Source organism: Ambystoma mexicanum, chromosome 3p (assembly GCF_040938575.1).
Source record: "Ambystoma mexicanum isolate Mex_15411 chromosome 3p, UKY_AmexF1_1, whole genome shotgun sequence".
Taxonomy (NCBI): domain Eukaryota; kingdom Metazoa; phylum Chordata; class Amphibia; order Caudata; family Ambystomatidae; genus Ambystoma; species Ambystoma mexicanum.
In genome coordinates this window covers 643,124,751-643,138,186 of record NC_090925.1, presented here as the reverse complement: position 1 = coordinate 643,138,186, position 13,436 = coordinate 643,124,751, and positions in this window count along the sequence as shown.

Genomic DNA, 13,436 nt, shown 5'->3' with positions numbered 1-13,436 from the left:
TCCAGGCACTCCTAGCCATGCATCCAGACCACAAAGGATATCATGTACATGCAGGATAGAGTGTTTGGAGCCACCGAGTCCTCTGCGGAGCTTATGGTGAAGTACTACACCACCCGCCCCCAACAGGGTCAGTGTCTCTCTGAAAATCTGATTCTTCAGCTGGCTTTGCAACGGAAGGGTATTGAGCCGAACATCCTGAACATGGTCAGGTTGCAACAGGTCATGCGTGGAGCCAAATCTCTACTGCTGTTACTTCTGCAGCTACAGCTCCAAGAATGGACCAAGAGACCACCACCCTTTGATGAACTGGACCGAGAGGTGCGTACTGTGGAGGGGGAGATGGAGGACACAGTGTACAGTTTACCAAGTCAACTGGTGTCTCTATACTCTGCCCTGGAGTATGATCTGTGACATCAAGTAGGGGAGTTGCACCAAACCATCCAAGTGATGCAGCTGCAGAGGGTGCAGGCCAAGTCAACCCCTGTAATGTCATCCAGTCCACAAAAGCGCAGGATAATCTCTACACCGCCATCCGAGAGAGAGAACACCAGCTCTTCTGGCATGCTCAAAATCACTGCAGCCCCAAATGAACCAACAATATACTGCACTGCTCCAGCCTTGGCAGTTCTGCCATAAGTGTGGACAGGAGGGCCACACCTTGCGTATCTGTACGTACCCACTGGATTACAACTAAATCGCAGCAAGATTCCAGGCCTTGAATAGTCCAACACACGTGATGGTGGGAAACACCAGCGAAGACCAGGAAGCGAAGTACCTGAATCCTCACTACTACTACTACTGAGTAGAAGTGACAACTAGCAAGTCTGCGTCACCATACAGGTCATAGGCTGCAGTGACACCACCGGTGGGCAAGTCATCTGGCACCCAGCATCCACCCAGACCAGCTAGTCCACCCGAGAAGAAGATCAGATGTAGTCAAACTACCATCAAGCGCAGCACCCCAAACCTCATGGACAAAACCTGATGGGCTCGTAGGACCACCAGCCACGGTGAAAATTGCCATCGCTGGTGAACAGGCACGCGCACATCTGGATAGCGGCTCACAGGTGACCATCATTTATGAGCCGTTCAACAGAAAACACTTTATCCATATCCCATTGGAGCCCTTGACTGGGCTGAACCTTATCGGCGTGGGAGACATCCCTTGCAAATATCTGGGGGTACATCTGGGTCAGACTGCAGATTCTACATGATGTAGCTGGAGTCAGCGCTTCTATTGACACCCTGGCTATGGTCTGCAGGAGTCGGAGTGAAGATCCTGCAACTGTTACACTCACCTGGTATCCACGGGGATGCCACCCAGCCCTGGTTGGATGATTTGCACTCTCGAACCCTCTCCCAGTCCTTTGGTAAGGCCTCTGGTAAAAGATGGGTCTGCAATATAGGAGAGCTCGATTCAATACCAGATTGTATTTATGTTTTCCCACCTCCCTTGTCCTCAACTCCTTACTCCCCATTGGGCCCTCTCCTCCCCTTAATATTGTGAAAGGTGGATTCTCCGTCCTGCTCCTCATGGCGGGGGCGCGTAGATGTGGGGGGCGAGCAGTGACCAAGTTACTTCACTGGTGCAAACCCCCCCTGTGAGAATCCAGGCCTGCTGCGACTCCGTAGGTTTGCTGCTTTACAGTCTTTATATGCAGTTCTTATGTTCCTCTTAGTTCGAATAATAATGTCTTGCTTCTTTCCTTTTAGGTCTGGAAAGGTATTTTGGTGTTGTCATGTAGTTTGAAGATGAGCATGGGCCGATAGGTGAAAGCGCGGTGTGCACAATGCTGTCCGGTGAGTAATGCGCGATGAGGGGCGCTGTTTCGCCTTTTATATTGCTAACCTGTGTCTTTTCTCTCCTTGCAGGTTGCGATGTTCCTCGACGAGCGCCATAATGTTCCACCAATGATACTGACCAGGAGATGACTACCCAGGTAAGAATTGTGTGGCTTTCTTCGATCAGGAGGAAACGTGAGTAAACGCTTTCTAATGCTGTCTTTCTTTCTCCTCTTTCCAGGTTATGGTATTCCATTATGCATGCAGTGCTGGATGATGGAGTTCGTACTTTCAGGTGAGGGGAACTGAAGTCGGTGATGGATTGAAGACAGGATACTGTTCCAGGTAAGTTTTGTAGTGTTCTTTATCTCTATGCAGGTCCTTAGTTTCAGGTAAACTGGCATCAAAGAACTGGACACGGTGAGCGTTACGCTGCCCACAGCAGAATAACGCAAAGCATGTTCTGCTGTTTGGGTGCGTTTTAAATAGTCTCAGGTAAAGAAGTACAGGTAAAATAGTCCCAGGCCTGCCACACCCAAAGTAGTCCAGATAAAGTAGTCCCAGGCCTGCCACACCCAAAGTAGTCCAGATAAAGTAGTCCCAGGCCTGCCACACCCAAAAGACTAGACCGTATAGCTCAGTTCCTTGTAACTGAGCTATGTGTGTGCCTCCATGTTGGCTGAACCCCCCCACCTCGCAAGTTAAATAGTCCCAAGTAAATAGTCCCATTCTAATGTTGGTCTTCATGATGGTTATGAGCCTGGCACCAAAGGCGCCAGGACTGACTCCAAGAGAGTCTTGGATGAGGTTTTAAAGGAATGGTTCGGTCAAAAAATGTTATTGCCCCTACGGGTCGGCCATGTGTTTTTAAGCCTTAGTCGCTCGATTTTAGAAAAATGTCCTATGGACCTTACCCGAGTTTTCATCCATTAAACGCACGAGAAAACAGGCACCAGAGAGCTGCCATTTTGTGATAATCCTATCATTTCCCCCATCGCCCTGGCTGACCTGCTTTTGCGGCACTAAATCATATCCCCCGCCCCTGAGCCTGACATTATCAAAACATTCATATTCCCCGCCTCTCTCTGTGACGTTACTGTGCTGCGTAGGCAAACGCGCCCAGTCGTCTTCTATGCGACTTCACACAGAACCCGGAAACCAACACAGATCAGCTCACAACACAGCGCGCCACAATTCGGAATATGAAACTGTACTTTAAAATCAAACAGCAACACTGTAAATTTGTTAAAGTACATTTATTTGACATTAAATGTTTATAGAATATTCTGCAATTGCCATATGAACTCCGAAAGTCATTTATTTTCTTTTATCTCTATCCGCAAATCCGTAAAATTTTATCGTGAGTCACACGCTGTTCCTTTATGGTACACAGGCTGTTGGTTTTCGTTCAAAGAAGCACTTTTGTTGCACGTTGAACCGCAAGGCTGTTCCATCAAGTAGGCACTAGGCCAACGTAAAGGTTGATATGTTGCTTCTAGCCACTAGTACCGCGTAATGGCATATGGGCCCTTGGCGATCGTCCCATAAGATCATCAGAATGGTGCAGTTGTTTACATTAAACTGCAGCTGGCGATTAAAAAATCCATCTGCCGGTGTCTGAAACTTGTGGCAGGGGCAAAAGGTAAGGATGTACCTATTTTAAAAACATAAAATTTATAATTAGTCTCGCCAGCCGATCTTTATTAATATTATTCATTTTATTTATTACGGCCGAGCTGAAACTATTTGCTTTCAAGGATAGTGCAATGGAGTATGTTCGGCTCTAAAATCAATGCGAAAACTAACTAAATAAATCGAGGTTGGTACACAATGAGAAACGACTTTTTCTCTACATTCGTGTGGAATGTGGACCTGCATGCCCATGTGCCCGCTACAAGGACGATCCCACAAACCTTTTCAAAGCTCTTCATTCATTCATTTATTCATGCATCCATTCATTAATTCTTCATTCCCGGTATAAAAGCTTCTAAAGAGTTACTTACATTATATTTGCAATTTCCATTGTGTCTCTGCGTAATGCAGCCCGCAAATCCCACTGTGCTCTTGACAACAATTTTTCGTATATTAACTAACATGAAACTCGGTCTAGTTTAAGAATTTTCTGCCTTATCGTCTCAAACGTTATTGCACCCCCAAACCCCTCCTTCAAATGAAGTTCTTTCTGCATGGTCCCTGTCTCTCAAGGTCAAAAAAACAATAGAACCTTATATTGCCAGTGCGAGTTGTGGGCCTCTTCAGGGCGCAAGCTGAAAATCAAAGCCGCTGACCTTCACTAGAAATGAGCATACATTCTTTCTTTGCAACATCCCGTAGTAAAGCCATCTGTGAGGACTTGAACTTTCGAATCCATCTATGTAGTGCGCCTCAATGTGCAAATGCAAACTGGCTTCTCTCCCTTCTGCAACGGCTTGCTTCGCGCGTTCTAAGGCCCCAATTTTGTCCTCGTTGTCTGCGAGCTTTGAAGCCCCAAAGAACCATAACTATTGAGACTTTTAATTTTTTGGGGAAGGTCAGGGAAAGTATAAGTATAAAGTACCCGAGGAGTTGAGTTGAAGGTGAGAGTTATTGTTTGTTTTATTATTTGCAATACGCAAGGCTCCCCTCGGTTAACAGTGCCCAGCATTTATAAGAGATTGCGAAAATTAGTTACATCAACAAAAATATATACATACACATATAGACAAGGTCAGCAATATGAGGTGAATAGAGAGAGAATTCAAAGGTGACACCCAGGTATTTCGGCACCCAGGATGGTGAAGGTAGGGGTTAGGGTTAGCGTACTTTGTATGCACACTGTAGAATAAAATTTATTTACAAAAAGACAATCGTATTACAATTATTTAAACCGGGATTTGTACTTCACAACCAGCTCTCCTTTGGGTGGACATGGCACAGTGGCAATGTTGGGTGGCAATGGATCAGTGCTCTGCACAAAAACGTTCAAAATTCCATATCTGTGCTTCTCTAATACAGCAACAACAAGGCTTTGACAAAGTCGAACTCCATTTCCTCATAGAGTGGTTTGATCACCCATTGCTTACTTCTTTTTGAAAAGGCCTTAGTGTAGCGAGGCATCCTTACATTACCCGTAGTCCTAGATTGTTCACAGCCGAGATTCTCGTTATGGGCCAAGACGGCAAGTAGAGTCCTATGTCTCATGCCCTGTATGCTGAAATGCAAGCGCTTTGGCCTGTACTTTAGGCACATATTGTGGAACACCTCCAAACCTCCTGTGTGACAGAATTCTGTCAGTCCCCTCAAATCTCTTGATAGAGTTTTATCGAAAACAATCTCCTCAATGGCTTTGTGTGTCGGTGAAGATGGATTCAACCACTTCTTTTTCCGTGCCTCAACTGGGGATAAAGGGCCATGTTCACATTGGTGGAAATGTAGGTTTTCTGACCAGCGGTGCATGTTGGTACAATGGTGCATCAGTGACCGCCATTTTTCAAGTAGTATTTCCACTGACCCTTCACAGGTTTTGGAGCTCCACCAAAGTTCCACTAAAGATGGTTGCTAATAGACTGGGACCACTCTGAAATACTTTCCAAACCTTTTTTTTTCCCTGCAGCCGAGATTTTCTTATTGATTGATTTAGCAAGATGCCATATGTCAAATTGATGTTTAATATGTGGGAACTGCTCTCTCATTGTCTTGGCAATTGAAATGTGTCTGTCCGTGGCTATGAGGTCGATGTGCATTCCCCTCGATTGTAGATATTCCACTGATTTTATAAATCCTAGATTCTCCATGGCCACTGAGGATGTACATTGTGTTACCTGCACGACCACCGAACTCACAATTTTCTTACTATCCATGTCCTGAAAGTGGTAGGTGCAGTACTTGGCAGAAAATCCAGGGCTGTCGCACTGTCCATCGCCAGCTAGCCTGAATTGTCTGCCTTCGAATGTACTTGCTAGAGATAATTGTTCAATTTTCCAAGCACCACTAATGGCCGGAAACAGATAATCATGTTGGTATTTGTAGTACTGCGTTTTTGAAATGAAATGGAGTCCCACAAACTGAAAGAAAGACTCTAACTTTCTAAAACTGGAGCCACTAAAAAGTGATGCAGCTGCACACAGTAGATTGCCTGCTGGCAGTTTCCCCAGCATCGGTTGTGCAGACCAGGAGAACGTATGATGTAATCTACAGGCGGCATGTATTGTGACGTTACTGCCTTGTTTTTGACGAGCCACATGAATCAATGGCTTACCACATACTTTCCCTCTGACGGAATGCCCACATTTCAGCATACTTATAATATCCATCAAACAACTATCGAATACTATGTATTTGCCCTCTTTCATTAGACTGTCATCCTGCGTCAAAGCTGTTTCGGCCTGTGACGTTGAGGACATATCACCACATTTGAAAGAAATATCGCTGCTATCAAGTTCTGATGCGTCGGTGAATGCTGCTGCTGGTTCATTCTCTGTCATTTCAACATCTGCTACCTCAACATTGATGGGAGAACACAACAATGTCGACAGCTTTTTTGGTGGCAATTTTTTGGCAGGTGTAGATTGTGTGAATTGATCTGCGACTACTTCAGAGCTATCTACAATACATCCAGTATCATGTTGTTGCGGCGGTGCGGTCGTACTGTAGCAATGGTCCAATAAAACTTTGCTGGATTCTCCGGACACATTCATTTCATGTTCTGGCCATTGGACATGAGCATCCCGAGTCTCAACATGCCGCGTCTGAATTAATAGTTCCTCCATAGTGTAAATGGTCTGGCAAGCAACATCTCTCATTCGCTTCACTGTCTGTGTATGTATAGTTCGTAGACCCACGGGTAACTAGAGGACAGATTGGAAAAGGGATGTTCAGTTTAAACACAAGATAAAGTATAGTACAATTGACTGGAAAAAAACATAAAATAGTCCCCAGCACAAAATAAATTCTAAAGTTATGAACTGTTTGTAACTAACCTTATTTTGGTTTCTTTTCTTTGCATCTTTTTTGAGTCGACCTTCAACATCTGCACGCTGTTGCTCCGATACGTATCCGCATGTCTCCCCTTCCTCTCGCGCTGCAACGACTATATTTTCTGTATCCGCATAGACAGCACGGAATGAGGCTCCATCGACTCCCTGAAACATAGTATTTTCATTACTGTGTATCAAAATATTGTTAGCGTAAAACGCACGCGAGGACGAACACACATGTACATCTCAATAGCCAAACACGTTTAAACATTGTGTGGAACAATCAAACGACACGTATTCGAGCTCTGATGACCTAGTTCGATGGAGATGTCAGTATCCATACCTCTGGCTCTACATGGACTGCCACGAATGATTGTATTGAAGAGGAGGCATCAGCAACTCCCTGAAACACAGTACTTGCGTTAGTATGGTTTTCAATATCGTAAACATAACACACACTTGGGGTCGACGGCACAGGTACATATAAAGAGATAACCACAAATGTTGCATTGTCTAAAAGAATCAAGGAATATTTTAAAATGATCAGATTTAATCGACGTATTTCTCCGATTTCTTTACATCTGCATCATCTAAATGGGATCTTGTGATTGTAGTGGAAGCTCCATCATCTCCCTGAAACACAGTACTTGCGTTAATAGGGAAGAAAGTATAGCAAATGGAATCACGTTATATGATCACGCTCGATGGAGCGGTCAGTATCCATACCTCATGCTGCTGAAGAATATCTAGGGCTGTTGTCAATGTGGTGCGCACTTCTGAAAGCTGTTGCGCCGATTCGTATGCGCATGGTCCCGCTTCCACCGGAATTACTTGAATGTCAGGCTCCGCATCAAGTGCATGGGTTGACGGTTCAACAACTGCCTGAGACATAGTATTTGCATTAGTAAGGATTACAATATTGAAAACACAACACACGCTTGGGGTCGACCGCACAGGTACATATCAACGGCTAACCACATATGAAAAATAGTGTAGAACAATCAAACAACAAGTGTTCCAGTCCCGATGATCACGGTCAGTTGAGCTGTCAGTATCCATACCTCGAAGAACATCTAGGGCTGTTGTCAATGTGGTGGACGCTTCAGCATCTCCCTGAAAGACAGTACTTGCATTAGTATGGATAACACTAATTATAACTGAAATCAAACACCAGGGGACGACAACTAAGGTGTATATCAATTGGAAAGCACTAACCAAACAATTGGTAAAATAATCACACGATACATACAAACTATTACTTGACATGCATAAAACAAGTCTGTAGCGGAATAGCCAAGTATGATTACCTGATACGCGCTAGAAGTGGTTGATAACTGCGAGCACGTGACGGAAGTAGAAAGTTCTTGCTTCAGATTCAAGGGATAGTCAAGAAGTTGTAAAGGTAAATTATTGTTTGATAATGAAATGCCAATATTTAAAATTGCCATGTAAGGAGACAGAATACTTGAGTAATGCGCAATATAGCACAGTTCCCTGTGCCCATATATAGATTTCGTTTGTTGGTAATGAAATCTAAAAATAATATATTGATAAATGTCATTATTCAAAAAGCTATACACTCATATCAATGTCGAAAGTATTACAAATTGGAAACAACACCTAAAATATCAATGAATCCATTCAGCTACCTACACACTACCGCAAGGCCTAAAGCTAAAAACGGACACTTGACTCACCAGTGGCGGATTGTGGATGAATAGAGTGGGAATAGCATTTGCGAGCAATTTTCATGTCGATCGCCGTTTGTTCTTCTTTGTTACCCAAGATGTGGTGTACATGTTCGAGGGAAAGTGCCGGCTGCAGATGGGGTATCGATCACCCCTCTTGTCCTCAAAGACTTGTTGGACTCTACTTTCCAGCTCATCCAGTGGATATCCGCAATGTCTGACCCATTCTCTTATTCGATTAACAGTTTTCGGGAATACATGCATTGTAGTGCCTTCAGATTTAGCATGGGTCTTCGAAGGGCAACCGCTAATCGAACAGGCAGGCATTGTTGAAAATTCTGAAAAGTAAATATCAAGATTATTATAAAACCTTGATGAATAAAAATGTCATAAAAAAGTAAATGAACCATACCATACTCAATGCAAGGTTTGTTTTGGTCGCCGGAATTATACCAGTTCATCGTGTGCGGCTTAGTATTTGCATAAATTACAGAAATGTTTTAAATTATGTGACTAAACTCTGAACATGTGACTCGTCCCTTGGATGTTCTGTCTTGCACGAAAAAAAGGAACCATGCTTACATTATAGACTGGACCCCCGAAGGATGCAATTCGATGACAATTGACACAGATGAAAATTAATAGATCTATTGATAGCATAACAATTGAAACTCAAGTCAATAGCAATGAGACCAATGACCATAGCTCTATTGGGTACTGTAATAGCAAATAGATTGAAATGTAAAAATGACCGAAATATGACTAGGATACCTGGCCTTACCTTGACCAACAAACAGTTGGATTCAGCAGGCCGAGCAGTATGTTGCAGGAGAACAGGTAGATGGCCACAGGTAGCACACTGACGAGTTTGCTCGAAGCGGTCACAGATAGCACGGCGACGAGCATAGATCTCATTGCTTCTCAGGTAGAAGGTTCAGGAGTTGACTTGCAAAGCACGCAGATTAGCATAGATCTCATTGCTTCTCAGGTAGAAGGTTCAGGAGTTGACTTGCAAAGCACACAGATGTTCTCATGAGACATATCAAGTGGTTTATAAAGTATTAGAAACAGGGGTGTGTTTCTGAATGAATGACGTGTGTATGTCGTGGTATTATGTTTATTGCAGGGGGGCGGCCTGCCTCAGGGGAGGCCTGCCTGGAGACACGGGGTCTGAGGAGGCCATGTGAGGGATGGCCCCTGGGCGTGGGATACCTTTTGAAGTGTACATGCTGTTTGGCACCTTGGCCGTTTGCGCCCGTGACAGCTCCCCATGCCAGCGCTCATCCCCGGGTGCGAACCGCCTTTGATAGAGGGAGGTGGGATGGATGGGCCGGTGGGCGTGCAGATAAGGCACAGGAAGACTGCTGAATGGAGACACACTTATGTGGATTGCAGGGGGGCGGCCTGCCTCAGGGGAGGCCTGCCTGGTGACACAGGGTCTGAGGAGGCCATGTGAGCGATGGCCCCTGGGCGTGGGATACCTTTTGAAGTGTACATGCTGTTTGGCACCTTGGCCGTTTGCGCCCGTCCCTTGCCCTTATGTGATGTTAACTTTGCATGACATTTGCGTAGATGGGAACACTGAGCAGGACACGGGGCATCCATTTTTGTACCCCCTTTCCACTCCATTTTGGTGACCAGGCCTCACTGCGATAGTACAGCGCGCAGAGCACATGGCCCACAGCCTCGTTCCCACTCTGACTGGAAAACTCCAGAGGTATTTGCAACAGCTAATAAATGTAACACATCACTCTCTGAGATCCCAGTCCTGCATGTGAACCGGCCTGAACCAAGCACATGGCTCGTTCATCTCCACAAACGTGTCCTTGCCCACGCACCCTCGCCAGTGGAAAGTTACTGCCATTCTGACCCTGTGTCCCTGCAAGGTATTCTCTTCATGTGCCAGACCACTGACCACGCCATGATGGCCACCTAGCAGATCCCCAACTAACATTAGACCCCTACTGCAGTATATCGTTGCCTATCAATAACAAATGCCACATATCGGAGATTCTTGTGAGCACAGACCCACACTTCAAACACTGTATTATAGTGGTGAAGACCCTTGACCTAAGGCCTGTATAATCCAATGTTAATTGATGGTATTGATATATGTGTGACTTTTATAGAGACATAACCGACTGAAAGACTTTGAACAAGTGTTATTTAGTGCATGCATTATTGAGAATATATTATGTTAGCTTAGATAGTGACCACCCCGCTTCACAGCGACCTGAACTTCACCCATTCCGAGCACAGGTGTCTGACGTCCATCCTTGAATGGAGACACACTTGATTGATTTAAAAAATTGAAACAACCGTTGTTAAAATATATGTGGTGTTTTATTTTGTAGCTTATTTTGATGACACAAAAATACAAAAGTTTACACATTGTACAGTTCAGGTTGCAGCACAGTGAGAGAAAATCCCCTGTACTGACCGCTGTCACTCGGGAACGTTTCTCTTATGGCATGAACGGCACAGGCGGGTATCACTCTTCGAACGCGGTGCCCAAGCCTCCCGTGAAGCCACCATGTAAAGGAACGATAGGCCACCAGCCTGTACCACCTGTGAAAAGGAATGAAACAAACTGTTTTTAAATGACCAAGATAAGTTTAATAAACGTTTGTTGTCAATGACAATTCTTGTAACTAATGGCATTCTGCTCGGACAAATGCTATCTAGACACTGCACACTATTGAAAGACTTTCATGCGTTACAATGATATGTATATGTAATTTTGGATATAGTAGAAGACCATGAAATGGGAGTGGCATGACAAGCAGCGTATACTTACTCGTTACTCGGATTACGAGGACGAACAGTTGCGCGAAGTTCGTGCATAAGCACCATCATTATCCTCAACACGGACCGTGTGAGGCAGGCTGCCCCGAAGTCTGGCAGCTCGGTGATGCATTGTGGTCGTGGCTCGCCTACCGAAATGTAGGCCACGCATCCCGAGTTTTCACAGCAGCAGCAGCAGTTCTCCTCCTCGGTCAGCATTAGCTCGCACCGATTGCATGTGCACCAGGTGGAAACACCGTCCATGCGACTAGGTCCAGTGTCTTCATCCGTTGATTCGTCCTGCCAACTGCTGTCCAAAGCCCCATTGTTTTTGCGTGTTTCCCTTTCCAGTAGTTCCTCCTCGGTATACTCGGGCTCGTACATGTAGGGCATTATCGTATCCATTGTGTGTTGCACAAACTAAAATAATTGATAGCGGTGGTACTGGTATCCGTCCACACGGGCTACAAGCAATGAAGGTAGCTGACCAGAGCACAGAAACGAGTCACAGAATACTCAAAGTAACACAGAGAGAGGAATGGAATGGAAAATCTGCTGTTGTGTGTTGTGAACAGTCTGTTTATACTTATTGAGGAAAGAGGTGTCCTGCCATTTCCATGGCGACACGTCATTAGCTGAAGCGCAGCGATTGTTGACACGAGACGTGCTTTGGCGTTGTGAAATGGGCGGTACGCGTCTGCTGATGACAGGATCAGGGGCGGGGGATATGATCTAGTGCCGCAAAAGCAGGTCAGCCAGGGCGATGGGGGAAATTATAGGATTATCACAAAATGGCAGCTCCCTGGTGCCCATTTTCGCATGCGTTTAATGGACGAAAACTCGGGTAAGGTTCATAGGAAGTTTTTCTAAAATCGAGCGACTTAGGCTTAAAAACACATGGCCGACCCGTAGGGGCAATACAAATTTTTGACCGAACCATTCCTTTAAGGCTTTTGACCTGGCCCTAACTGGAAGGCTGACTTGCCAGTGAGGACCAGGAGCAAGGGTCATGACAGCAACACCAGTGGTGATTGGAACCAATTCCTCGATGTTCGACGCACTGGCGGTATTATGTTGGGAGATGGCTGGACCACGATATGCCAGCACGTTTTTCATGCACCACATGTGCCAACAGGCGTACTTGCAGAGAGAGATCCAGTCCAGAGCTCCAACGGATGGACTCATTGGTGATGGTCACACCAGATAACAATCCTGGCATACGCCACTGTGATGGTTCCTGGCAGAGTGCGACTCAGCAGGGAGCAATGACCAAGACGTCTGGTGATGAGGCACCAGAATGTGGAGAGCTCACAGTGGAACATTGCATCTGGGTGTCTGAGCGGTACCAACGCCTGGTACCAGGAAAGTTGGAGGATGTACGCTGCCACCTGGATAATCTTCTGCAGGCAGGGATTATCCAGGAGCCCCTACACTTCACCCATTGTCATCGCCCGGAAGAAAAATGGGAATGTCCGGATGGGCATCGACTACCGTCGATTCAACACCTGCACTATTCCGGACCAGTACACCATGCCCCGGGTGGACGAGGCACTGGACTGCCTGACTGCGAGTTAGTGCTTTTCGGTCCTGTCCTTGGGGACTTGGGGACTGGCTACTACCAGATCCTGAAACATCCGGCGCATCGTGAGAGGACTGCTTTCATCTGTCCCTTGGATTTCTATGAGTTTGTCAGGATACATCAGGGGATCTCTGGTGCGCCAGTGACTTTCCAACGCCTTATGGAGAAGACTGTCTGCGACATGAACCTCATGGAGGTACTGGTGTACCTAGATGAGATCATTTTGTTCGGGAGGAATACAACAGGAGGCTCATGAATGCACTGGATCGCCTGCAGGAGCAAGGGCTAAAGGTCAGTGTAGGATAGTGCCAGTTTTGCCAGACAAGTGTCAAGTACATCAGACACATCATCTCTGCGGATGCCATTGTTGTGGATCTGGCAAAGATGGATGCCCTCCTCACCTGGCCAAGACCTCAAACCCTCAAGGAGTTAGAGTTTCCTGGGATTCTGTAATTACTACTGTGCATATACAACTTCAGTCTAGAGTACAGACCTTGGTGCGCTAACATTGATGCTTATGCCCTCTCTCGGAGGCCTCATGCTCAGCCGGATGATAGAGCTGTATCCAGCTTGTGAAAGGAGTTGTCTTCAGCAGGCGTCAGAGCTATCTGCCAGGCTGCAAGTCAGCAGGAGCCAGACAGATACAGG